Source organism: Hyla sarda, chromosome 4 (assembly GCF_029499605.1).
Source record: "Hyla sarda isolate aHylSar1 chromosome 4, aHylSar1.hap1, whole genome shotgun sequence".
Classification (NCBI taxonomy): domain Eukaryota; kingdom Metazoa; phylum Chordata; class Amphibia; order Anura; family Hylidae; genus Hyla; species Hyla sarda.
The window spans coordinates 355,092,415-355,104,815 of NC_079192.1; the positions used below are offsets into that span (position 1 = coordinate 355,092,415).

The following is a 12,401-nucleotide window of genomic DNA, read 5'->3' on the forward strand; positions in this document are numbered from 1 at the left end:
CCACAATGCTGCACCTCCCTACATCTCCTCTCTCATCTCCGTCTACCATCCTACACGTTCTCTCCGATCTGCTAATGATCTCACACTAACATCTATAATCCGAACTTCTCACTCCCGTCTACAAGACTTCACTCGTGCTGCACCGGTTCTTTGGAATGCTATCCCTCAATCCCTCAGACTCAACAACAAAATCCATAGTTTCAAACGTGGCCTAAAAACACATCTCTTCAGACAGGCCTATAACAGTCTCTAATTGGCCCCAACATATCCCCAACATATCCCCAACATATCCCCAACATATCCCCAACATATCCCCAACATATCCCCACACTTCTTGTTTGAATAGTTATCGTGTAATTTTATGTCTGATACTTGTCTTTGTTTGTACCCCATAATTGTAAGCGGTGCGGAATCTGTAGGCGCTATATAAATAAATTAATTAAAAAGTATCAGTGGTGAGTGTTGGGTATCATTCTTCCCTCACAGATCTCTAATTTGACCTGCCATAGATTAACACACAGATTAGCTCCATTTAATGCCAAACGCAAACTTAACATGGCAGTGACAGAGGCTGTCACTTATTTGTTTTTAAAAGACAAAAACAAATGTGCACTATAGAAATGGCAAAAATGATTCCCAATTGAACTACCTGGACACAGACTTCAATGCAAAACCTATAACAGAATACACGGGGTGGGGGAAAAAAACAAAAACACAGAAACACACACAAAAAACTATGTGAACCTACCAGTGCATTGATCAATGAAGGTTAGGGACATGGGTTTGTATATTTATCTAGATGCAAATCATAAAATGTTGCAGTATCTTGTAATACCTTTTTTATTGGACTAACAGCATTTTGTAGAGACAAGCTTTCGGGATTCCTCCCTTTATCAAGTCCAAAGCAAATAAAGAGATAAAAGGGAGGAATCCCGAAAGCTTGTCTCTACAAAATGCTGTTAGTCCAATAAAAAAGGTATTACAAGATACTGCAACATTTTATGATTTGCATCTGCATCACTGGACTAATACGGCTACTCAAATTTACCATATTTATCCATCAAGCTATGTTCATACACATTAATTGGGGCAAATTTTTGAGTTATAGGACATCAAAAAAAAACTATTAATCTAAATAAAAACAAAATTACTGCCAATTCCCACTCACTTTACAGATGTAATACGAGTCAAAAATTTCACCTTTTTTGGAATGTCTCTTGCACATTTTGGGGGCTGTTTTCATCTAAAAAATGGTTGGTTTGCATGTTTAATAACAGCAATTCATAAAAAAACGGAAAAAAAATGGCAAAAGGGACATGATAAATTGCTACTTTTTGAGGCTGGACATACAAAACAGAAAACTGGGTGTGCAAACAGCCTCAGACTAGCAAAATAAATGTGAAAGCACTGCACATGATACGTGAAGGAGCAGGAGCTTCAGTTGATCACTGAGAACACATAATAACAGAGACCCAGCCAAGAACAAGCTAATTATATACTCTTTAACTCCCTAAGGCATCCAGGTGAGAAAATAGAAGGGCTTAATAATGAAAAAAAAACAGCTTCACAACACTAAGCAAAAACAACATATATAAAAATTTGTTGTCCTGACTGTATTCTAATCTAGAAGGTAAACCTCTATTTTCCAAGGTAAAAAAATTAATAAATAAAAAAAACTCTACATGTGCTGTTCACAATCAGGGTTACACTTACACCACAGGCTTCTGGTTTACAGACATTCCAAAAGGGCTCGTCTTTTCTGTATACGTATGCTAGCATGAGCCTTTGTTCACACAATGATTTATTTCTTGCACCCCATGTACTGTATATTTCTAAGGAAGGGATAAATAAAAGTGAGCTTGGGACCTTTAACCCGTAAGGGACACAGGGCGTACAGGTACGCCTTTGCTCTCGAGTCCTTAAAGGGGTACTCCGGTGGAAACCTTTTTTCTTTTAAATCAACTGGTGGCAGAAAGTTAAACATATTTGTAAATTACTTCTATTAAAAAATCTTAATCCTTCCAGTACTTATTAGCTGCTGAATGCTACAGAGGAAATTCCTTTCTTTTTGGAACACTGATGACATCACGAGCACAGTGCTCTCTGCTGACATCTCTGTCCATTTTAGCAACCATGCATAGCAGATGCATAGCAGATGTATGCTAAGGGCAGCATGGTGGCTCAGTGGTTAGCACTGCTGCCTTGCAGTGCTGGGGACTTTTATTCAAATCCCACTAAGGACAACAATAAATAAAGCGTTATTATAATAACGTCAGCAGAGAGAACTGTGCTCGTGATGTCTTCAGAGAGCATTCCAAAAAGAAAAGAATTTCCTCTGTAGTATTCAGCAGCTAAAAAGTACAGGAAGGAAGGATTAAGATTTTTTAATAGAAGTAATTTACAAATATGTTTATCTTTCTGCCACCAGTTGATTTAAAAGAAAAAGGGTTTTCAATGGAGAACCCCTTTAAGGACGCAGGGCGTACATGAAAGTCCTGCAGTTTTCCAGTCACCGCCGCTCGCTGGGCAGTGACCAGAACGAGATGCCTGCTGAAATCATGCAGCAGGCATCCCATGATATCGCCGAAGGGGGTCTAGAGAAATTTGCAATGATTCCAGGTCATATGGGTCTCTGGTAAACTGATGACCCGGAAAAGGAGGTTGATCGGTGGTGTATGACACACCGCCAATCACCCTCTGTACTGTACTGGGAGGTGGCAGTGATGCCATCCCCCAAGAGAGCTGCGATTGGCAGTCGGCACCAAACAACAAGCAGCACACACCAATGAAAGTTTTCCCGCACATACACCACCCACCTTCCCCCCAATAGAGTAGGGAACGTATTCAGCGGAGGAGGCATATGCCTTACTTGCTTCATGGGTAAGGGCACAGGTCTCACCACTAGGTGAGATGATAAATCACCAAGGTGGCGGAGACGCAGCCATGCGAGGACGCAAACCTCCCTTGCTACTGAGCCTGTGCCCCATACTAGTACGAGTCCCCTTGGCGCTCGTACTAGTCAGACCACCCCAGCCTAGTTTACTGGTGACCCCTTCAAGTGAACTTGTCTGGACTGAGCCAGCGGACCATGAGCTGTGAATTCTGAGTTTGTTGGCGACTTAGGAATCAAGATTGAAATTGTCGGGTTCACTGAAATTGACATTTTTTTTTTTTTTAGAGACAACTTTGTCAATCTAAATGGTTGACCAGACGAACCTGTACGCCCAACAGTTTGTCGACGCAAACAAGGGATCCTTTTTAGCTAGGCCCAATGGCTGGTCCCAGTCAATGCAGCCGCAATGAAGGCATTTTTGGGAGTCGTGCTGCATATAGGCCTAGTTAAAAAACCCAGTGCAAGGCAATACTGGAGTGGAGACGTCCTTTACCAGACCCAACTCTACAGTATGGCTATGACACATCCCCGGTTCGAGGCCATTCGGAAAGGTTTGCATTAAGCTGAAAATGTGGCATGTCTCCCCCAAAGAGATCCCACTTATGACCGCCTGTACAAAAATCTGGCTGGCCAGTCATCAATCACTTTGGGGCCAAATTTTGGGAAGTCTATGTCCCTGGAAGGGAGGTCTCTATTGATGAGACTCTCATCAGGTTTAAAAGAGGTACTCGGTGGAAAATATATATCAACTGGTACTTGAAAGTTAAACAGATTTGTAAATTACTTCTATTTAACAAAACTTTATATTTCCAGTACATATCAGTTGCTGTATACTACAAAGGAAGTTGAGTTGTTCTTTTCTGTCTGACCACAGTGATCTGTGCTGACACCTTTTGTCTGTGTCAGGAACTGTCCTGAATAGGAGCAAATCCCCATAGTAAACCTCTCCTGCTCCAGACAGTTCCTGACACGGACAGAGGTGTCAGTATAGTGCACTGTAGTCCGACATTTAAAAAAAAAAGCTATACAACTTCCTGTGCAGCATACAGCACTCCTATTTAAAAATCTTAATCCTTCCAGTTCTTAGAAGTAATTTACAAATCTATTTAAACTTTCCGGCACCAGCTGATTAGAAAAAAAAAAATTTTTTCACTGAAGTACCCCTTTAAGCCAATATATTCCCACTAAGCAGCGAGGTATGGCCTGAAGATGTATAAACTTTGCGAGAGTAGCTCAGTGTACACTTGCAAGTTTAGTGTGTATGAGGGACGAGATTCCCGTCTTGGCCCCCCAGAATGTCCCCCCCCCCCCCAATTTGGGTGTTAGCGGGAAAATAATTTGGGAAATTTTGCACCCATTGCTGGATAAGGGTTTACTTGTATAACTTTTATACTAGTATTCCTCTTTTCACATACCTCGCCGCCAGATCCAAGGTCGCTTGTGGGACAGTGTGGAAGAATGAAAGAGGCCTCCTGACCTATCCCCCTCCAGACACCTATCCCTAGTGGTGAAACATGTGCCCTTACCCATGAAAACCTGTTGCTGGTTAGGTTTAAGTACAAGAGAGATTTCTTTTTGCTGACCATAATTCATGGTAACTGCTGCACCTCTGTCCCTGTGCGAGGTAGCACAACAATGGTCCTCAAGCACCATTGTATTCTGGACTACAATCGGTATATGGGGGCAGTTGATCTCTCTGATCAAGTCCTAAAGCAATATACCATTCGGAAAATTAGGACATGGTACAAGAAAGCTGTAGTCTACATGGCACAACTCTTTTGTACTGTCCCAGTACACTGGCAACACAGGGACATACCTTCCGTTCCAAGAGGAAGTTCTAAAAAGCCCTTATCTTTGGCGACTGTGAAAGAGCGGGCCAGGCCAACACTTTCCAGGTGAGGTCCCCAAAACTGGAAAGAAGGGACGATCCCAGAAAAAATGCAAAGTCTTCCCCCAATTATCCGGGCTTCTGCATTAAAGATTGCTTCTGGAAGTATCACACTTCCATAGAGTACTAAAATTATAATCTTTTTCCCTCATTTTAATTTCCCAGAATTTTACTCCAATGTACCAGTCCAGAGTATAATGTCTTCCAAATTTTAAACCCAAACAACGCTCAAAAAAAACCGAACTCTTTCATAATACCCATGATAACATCCCTTTTTTGTCATGAGTCACAGGGTCAATATCATTGGGGGTTTGCATGTTGCCTTAAAGGAGTTCTCCAACTGAAATCTTTTATCCCCCGCTGTGCCCGAGCTGTAAAACTATACATAATAAACTTTCACTTACCTGCCTACAATCCCCCGTTGTTCCGATATTGCCGCCCGTGCTCTGGTCCCTGTCAGCTTCCTCTTCCTGCGGGTCGGTGACTTCACTCTGCGCTCAGCCTATCAGTGGCCGCGACGGGACATTGCTGCGGCCGCTGATAGGCTGAGCGCAGAGTGAAGTCACCGATCCGCAGGAAGTGGAAGAGACCGGGATCGGAGAACTGGACAGCGATATCGGAAAAACAGGGGATCGTAGGCAGGCAAGTGAAAGTTTATTATGCATAGTTTTACAGCCCGGGCACAGCGGGGGTTAAAAGTTTTAGCTTTGAGAACTCCTTTAAATGTACTGTGCTCTCGCCCCACCTGAGCGGTGTGCGCATTTGAAATAACAGGATAGGGATGGCCAGAGACATCACATTCTGAGAATGATGATTCAGAGCATAGGGTTTGGGCGGACATTACTTTTACTTTTGGCTATATTCTGGGTCATTATTCTGGGAACATAATTGGCATATCAGCAGTAAAATTGAAATTTTCATTTTCCCCAAACTACACTTCATCCATTCCTGGAAAATAAATTTAGGGAACACCAGTACGTTCCTAATGTCCACTTAACCCCTATACACCTTCCCAAGGGCTTGTACTTTCTGTAATAGGCTTACATATGGATGTTTCTTTTTTTATTTCCCTCTGAATGTATGTGACTGTCAGTTAGGTCAGTGCGAAACATAGGCCTCAAATGCCTCTCTCTCATGAGCCCTGTCGTATTTCCGCACAACAATTTGGAGTCACATTTTAGTTGTTCACAGAATGATGAAGCAGAGCAAAGGTTGAAATTGCAATTTTCCCAAAGTACCCTTCCTCCATTCCTGTAAAATAAATTTAGGAAACACCCATGCGTTCAAAATGTCCTGATATGCCATACGCCTCATATGCAAACAGACCTCTGACTTCTGAGCGTTGTTGTTCCCCTGCCCAGCACGTTACCGGATATGTGGATGTATTTTCAGAGTCAGAAGAAACAGCCCTCCAAAATTTGTTATCCAATTTCTCCCATTACCCTTTGTGAAAAGGATAAAAATCTGGTAACACCACCCTTTTAGTGTAAAAAAATCTAATTTTTCATTTTTATGGCCCACTGTTCAGAAAACCTATGAGGTGTAAAATACTCACAGTACCACTTATTACGTTCCTTGAGGGGTTTAGTTTCAACATTGTGGTCATTTGCCGGGGATTTGTATTTAGATTTTATGTCAGAACCTCTGCCATTGCAGTGGAAATCACCACTTTAGGCCTCATATCTCATCGGTGCCGTTTCACTCCTAAGCCCTGTTTTGCACCTATAGAGTGCTTAACATCCACATATGGGGTATTTCCTTAATCTGGAGAAATTGAGCTACAAATTTTGTGGGGCTTTTTTTTTCTATTACCATTTGTGAAAATAAAAAAGAATTGTGGCAATACCAGCAATTCAGTGTTAAAAATCAAATTTTACGGCCCACTGTACAAAAGACCTGTGAAGTACTCACTGTGACTATTGTTACGTTCCTTGAGGGGTGTAGTTTCCAAAATGGTGTCACATGTGGGGGGTTTCTGCTGTTATGGCCCAATGTGGGCTTTCTAAATGCAACATGCCCCCCAAAAACCATGACCGCAAAATTTGCCATCCAAAATCCCACAGTTGCTCTTTCTCTCTTGAGCCATGTTGCTAGCCAAAAGAGCACTTTACATCAATAAATGAGGTATACTCAAGAGAAATTGGATTACAAATTTTGGGGGACTTTTTCTCCTTATACCCCTTGTACAAATGAAAATAAACATGGGGCAACAAACATTTTTCTCCTCCATAGAAAAAAATTGGAAATCTCAGCTCACCAGGGACTTGCGCGGCTACCTCCAGACAAGTAGAAAAAAGCAAAAAAGGCAGCAAGTAGAAGTAAAATGTCCGTCTTTATTCAGGGTTCTTCCTTAAAAGCCTTCACGGTGGCATACAAACAGTGAACATATCAAAAATAAGAAATATTGCACAACCCCCCCCCCCCCCCTATTTTTGATATGTTCACTGTTTGTCTGCCACCGTGAAGGCTTTTAAGGAAGAACCCTGAATAAAGACGGACGTTTTACTTCTACTTGCTGGCTTTTTTCTATTTTTCTCCTCCACTTTGCTGCTATTTCTGTCAAACACCTAAAGGGTTAAACTTTTTGAATGTCATTTGGAATACTTTGAGGGTGCAGTTTCTACAATGGGGTCATTTATGGGGTATTTTTCACAGAAAGCATACTTAGCTGGTCCTATTTTGAATTTTTCGTGAAAATCTGGAAAATTCCTGCTATACTTTGAAGCCCTTTGATGTCTTCAAAAAGTAAAAACATGTTAACCTTATGATGCCAACATAAAGTAGACATATTGTATATTTGAATAAATATATAATTTATTTGGTATGTCCATTTTCCTTACAAGCAGAGAGTTACAAAGTTAGAAAGATGCAAAATTTTCATGAAATTTTTGAATTTTTCACCAAGAAATGATGCAAGTATCTATGAAAATTTACCACTATGTTAAAGTAGAATATTTCACGAAAAAATCTCAGAATCAGAATGAAAAATTAAACCATCCCAGTTATTAATCCATAAAGTGACAGTGGTCAGATTTGCAAAAAAGGGCTGAGTTCTTAATGTGCAAATGGGCTGTGTCCTTGACCCTTTAATGACCACGGACATAAATGTATGTCCTGGTGCGGAAGAACTGCGCGCACCAGGACGTATATTTACGTCCTATACATGACTGCGACCATCGGAGAAATGCTCGGGTCATTCATGGCAGGTTCCGGCTGCTGATAGAAGCCAGGGACCCGCCCCCAATGGCCAACATCCGCGAATGTACGGATGTCCGTCATTAACCTCTCAGATGCCGTGATCAATGCAGATCACGACATCTGTGGCAGTGCGGCTACGGCTTTGGCTGATCTGATTGGCCTGCGGCACGGACGCGGGGATGAGAAAAGCTAACATGGCAGACAGAGGTTCCCTCACCTACCTCCGCAGCCTTCTGCACGGATCTGCCTTCCAGCAGACCAGAGCAGAAGATTGACGATAATACTGATCAGTGCTATGCACTAAGAAGAAAAATTAGAAAAATCCCTCCACCAATAAAAATGTAAATTGTCCCTTTTTCCCATTTAACCCCCAAAAATTTTAAAAAATAAAATAATTTGGTATCTCTGCGTGCATTTCTGAACTATTGAAATATAATGTTAACGATCACATATGGTGAACAGCGTGAACGTTAAAAAAAAGGCCAAAATTGCTGCTTTTTTGTCACATTTTATTCCAGAAATTTTTTTTTTAATATATTAAAAGTTATATATACACAATTGTGGTATCAATATAAAAAGTACAGATCATGGCACAAAAAATGAGCCCTCATACCGCTACTTAGACGGTAAATTGAAAAAGTTATAGGTAGTCAAAATAGAGGGATTTAAACATACTAATTTGATTAAAAAGTTTGAGATTTTTTAAAAGCGGTACAATAAAAGTAAAGTATGTAATCCTGGGTATCATTTTAATCATATTGACCCACAGAATAAAGAAAACATGTCACTTTTACTGTAAATTGTACAGCGTGAAAAAAAAAACCTTCCATAATTTGTAAAATTGTGGTCTCCTTTTCAATTTCCCCACACAAATAGTCTTTTTTTGGTTGCGCCATACGTTTTATGGTAAAATTTGTGATGTCATTACAAAGAACAACTGGTCGTGAAAAAACAAGCCCTCATACTCATCAGTGGATACAAATATAAAAGAGCTGTAATTTTTAGAAAGCAAGGAGGAAAAACTTTACACGCAAAAATAAAATTGGCCTGGTCCTTAACCCCTTAAGGACCAGGCCATTTTACACCTTAGGACCAGAGCGTTTTTTGAACATCTGACCACTGTCACTTTAAACATTAATAACTCTGGAATGCTTTTAGTTATCATTCTGATTCTGAGAATGTTTTTTCGTGACATATTCTTCTTTAACATGGTGGAAAATTTTTGAGGTAAATTGCATTCTTTCTTGGTGAAAAATCCCAAAATTTGATGAAAAAAATAGAAAATGTTTAATTTTTCTAACTTTGAAGCTCTCTGCTTGTAAGGAAAATGGATATTCCCAAAAAATTTTTTTTAAATTCACATATACAATATGTCTACTTTATGTTTGCATCATAAAATTGACAAGTTTTCACTTTTGGAAGACACCAGAGGGCTTCAAAGTTCAGCAGCAATTTTGCAATTTTTTAAAAAATTTTCAAACTCACTATTTTTCATGGACCAGTTCAGGTTTGAAGTGGATTTGAAGGGTCTTCATATTTGAAATACCCCATAAAAGACCCCATTATAAAAACTGCACCCCCCAAAGTATTCAAAATGACATTCAGTCAGTGTTTTAACCCTTTAGGTGTTTCACAGGAATAGCAGCAAAGTGAAGGAGAAAATTCACAATCTTCATTTTTTACACTTGCACGTTCTTGTAGACCCAATTTTTGAATTCTTACAAGGGGTAAAATGAGAAAATGTATACTTGTATTTGTAGCCCAATTTCTCTTGAGTAAGCACATACCTCATATGTCTATGTAAAGTGTTCGGCGGGCGCAGTAGAGGGCTCAGAAGCGAAGGAGAGACAAGGGGATTTTGGAGAGTACGTTTTTCTGAAATGGTTTTTGGGGGGCATGTCGCATTTAGGAAGCCCCTATGGTGCCAGAACAGCAGAAAAAAAAAAACACATGGCATACCATTTTGGAAACTAGACCCCTTGAGGAACGTAACAAGGAATAAAGTGAGCCTTAATACCCCACAGGGGTTTCACAACTTTTGCATATGTAAAAAAAAAAATTTACACTAAAATGTGTTTCCCACCAAATTTCACATTTTTGCAAGGGTTAATAGCAGAAAATACCCCCCAAAATTTGTAACCCCATTTCTTCTGAGTATGGAAATACCCCATGTGTGGACGTCAAGTGCCCTGCGGTCGAACTACAATGCTCAGAAGAGGAGGAGCGCCATTGAGCTTTTAAAGAGTGAATTTGTTTGGAATGGTAGTCAGAGGCCATGTGCGTTTACAAAGCCACCCGTGGTGCCAGAACAGTGGACCCCCCCCCCCAAATGTGACCCCATTTTAGAAACTACACCCCTCACAGAATTTAATAAGGGGTGCAGTGAGTATTTACACCCCACTGGCATTTGACAGATTTTTGGAACAGTGGGCTGAGCAAATGAAAAATTTTATTTTTCATTTTCACGGACCACTGTTCCAAAAATCTGGCAGACACCTGTGGGGCGTAAATGCTCACTGCACCCCTTATTACATTACGTGAGGGGTGTAGTTTCCAAAATGGGGTCACATGTTGGGGGGTCCATTGTTCTGGCACTATGGGGGCTTTGTAAACACACGTGGCCTTCAATTCCGGACACATTTTCTCTTCAAACTCCCAATGGCGCTCCTTCTGTTCTGAGCATTGTAGTTCGCCCGCCGAGCACTTTGCATCCACATTTGGGGAATTTTCTTACTCAGAAGAAATGGGGTTACAAATTTTTGGGTGCTTTTTTCCTATTTTCACTTGTGAAAATGAAAAATTTAGGGTAACACCAGCATTTTAGTGAAAAAAAATAATTTTTCTCATTTTACCATCCAACTTTAATGCTCATTATACCCCTTGTTACATTCTGTGAGGGGTGTAGTTTCCAAAATGGGGTCACATGTTGGTATTTATTTTTTTTGCTTTTATGTCAGAATCGCTGTTAAATTAGCCACCCTTGTGCAAATCACCAATTTAGGCTTCAAATGTACATAGTGCGCTCTCACTCCTGAGCCTTGTTGTGCGTCCGCAGAGCATTTTACGCCCACATATGGGGTATTTCCGTACTCAGGAGAAATTGTGTTACAAATTTTGGGGGTCTTTTTTTCTCAGATCCAGGGAGCTTGCTGCACGACATCGTCGCCCGACGATCTCCGACGCCGAACGTCGCCCGCAGCCTCCGCAGATTGGTAAGTGGACTCCGGCGCCGGTCCTCTGTCGTTTCCCCGTTCTGCCCCGCCTACTGTGGAAAGTTATCCCCCCCCCCCGCCCCCGATCTGCTATTGGTGGTCGCGTCTAGATCACCAATAGCAGGGATAGGAGGGGTGGCACCCCTGCCACCTCACTCCTATCTCTTCAGGGGGATTGTGGGTGTCTTAGACACCCGTGATCCCCCTTATATTCCGGGTCACCATAGACCCGTAATGACCCGGAATCTGATGACCCCCCCCCCCCCCCTGGGCATTTGCAAGGGGTGCCTGCTGATAGATATCAGCAGTCACCCCGGTCCGGTCCCCCACGAGCGTACAGGTACGCCCTTGGTCCTTAAGTACCAGGGAGCAAAGACGTACCTGTACGCCCTTGGTCCTTAAGGGGTTAAAGGGGTAGTCCAGTGGTGAAAAACGTATCCCCTATCCTAAGGATAGGGGAAAAGTTTGAGATCGCGGGGGGTCCAACGGATGGGGCACCCTGCGATCTCTCTGTACGGGGGCCAGGCTCTCCAGCCAGATAGCGGGTGTCGACCACCGTACGAAGCGGCAGCAGACACTCCCCCTCAATACAGTGCTATGGCAGAGCCGGAGATTGCCGAAGGCAGCGCTCCGGCTCTGCCATAGAGTTGTATTGAGTGGGCGTGTCGGCCGTCGCTTCGTGCGGAGGTTGACACGCCCCTTTTCTGCGGGTTGTCGGGGCCCCGTAGAGTAGATTGCGGGGGCCCCAGCGGTCGGACCCCCCGCGATCTGCAACTTATCCCCTATCCTTGGGATAGGGGATAAGTTGTTCACCACTGGACTACTCCTTTAAGGTCAAAATGGGCTTGGTCCTTAAAGGGTAGCTCCCACCATCCTATTTTTTTTTCTGTCCCTGCCTATTGCCAATCTATCCCTAACCCCCTCCCTGCTTTTAATTTTTACTATATTAAAAATACTTTTGTCTGCCTGGCAGTGTGCTCACTACCAGGCAGACTTCCCTAGCAGGCACCACGTCACTGATGCCTGCTGGGGGGGGGACTCCCGCCCTTAGTTTATCTACACAGGGTGCCTCCAGCTGTTTCATCACTACAACTCCCAGCTTGCCCTGATATCTATTGCTTGTCAGGGCATGCTGGGAGTTGTAGTATTGAAACAGCTGGAGGCACCCTGTGTAGATAAACCATTAGTTACATGCGGCGCTAGTACACCA

The 12,401-nt window shown here is 42.3% G+C and overlaps 1 protein-coding gene across 9 annotated transcripts in view; it reads right to left on the minus strand.

The window, feature by feature from the left end:
* Window positions 1–12,401, minus strand: part of SEC24A (SEC24 homolog A, COPII coat complex component) — a 916,567-nt gene that overhangs the window by 680,307 nt on the left and 223,859 nt on the right. The window lies entirely within an intron of this gene.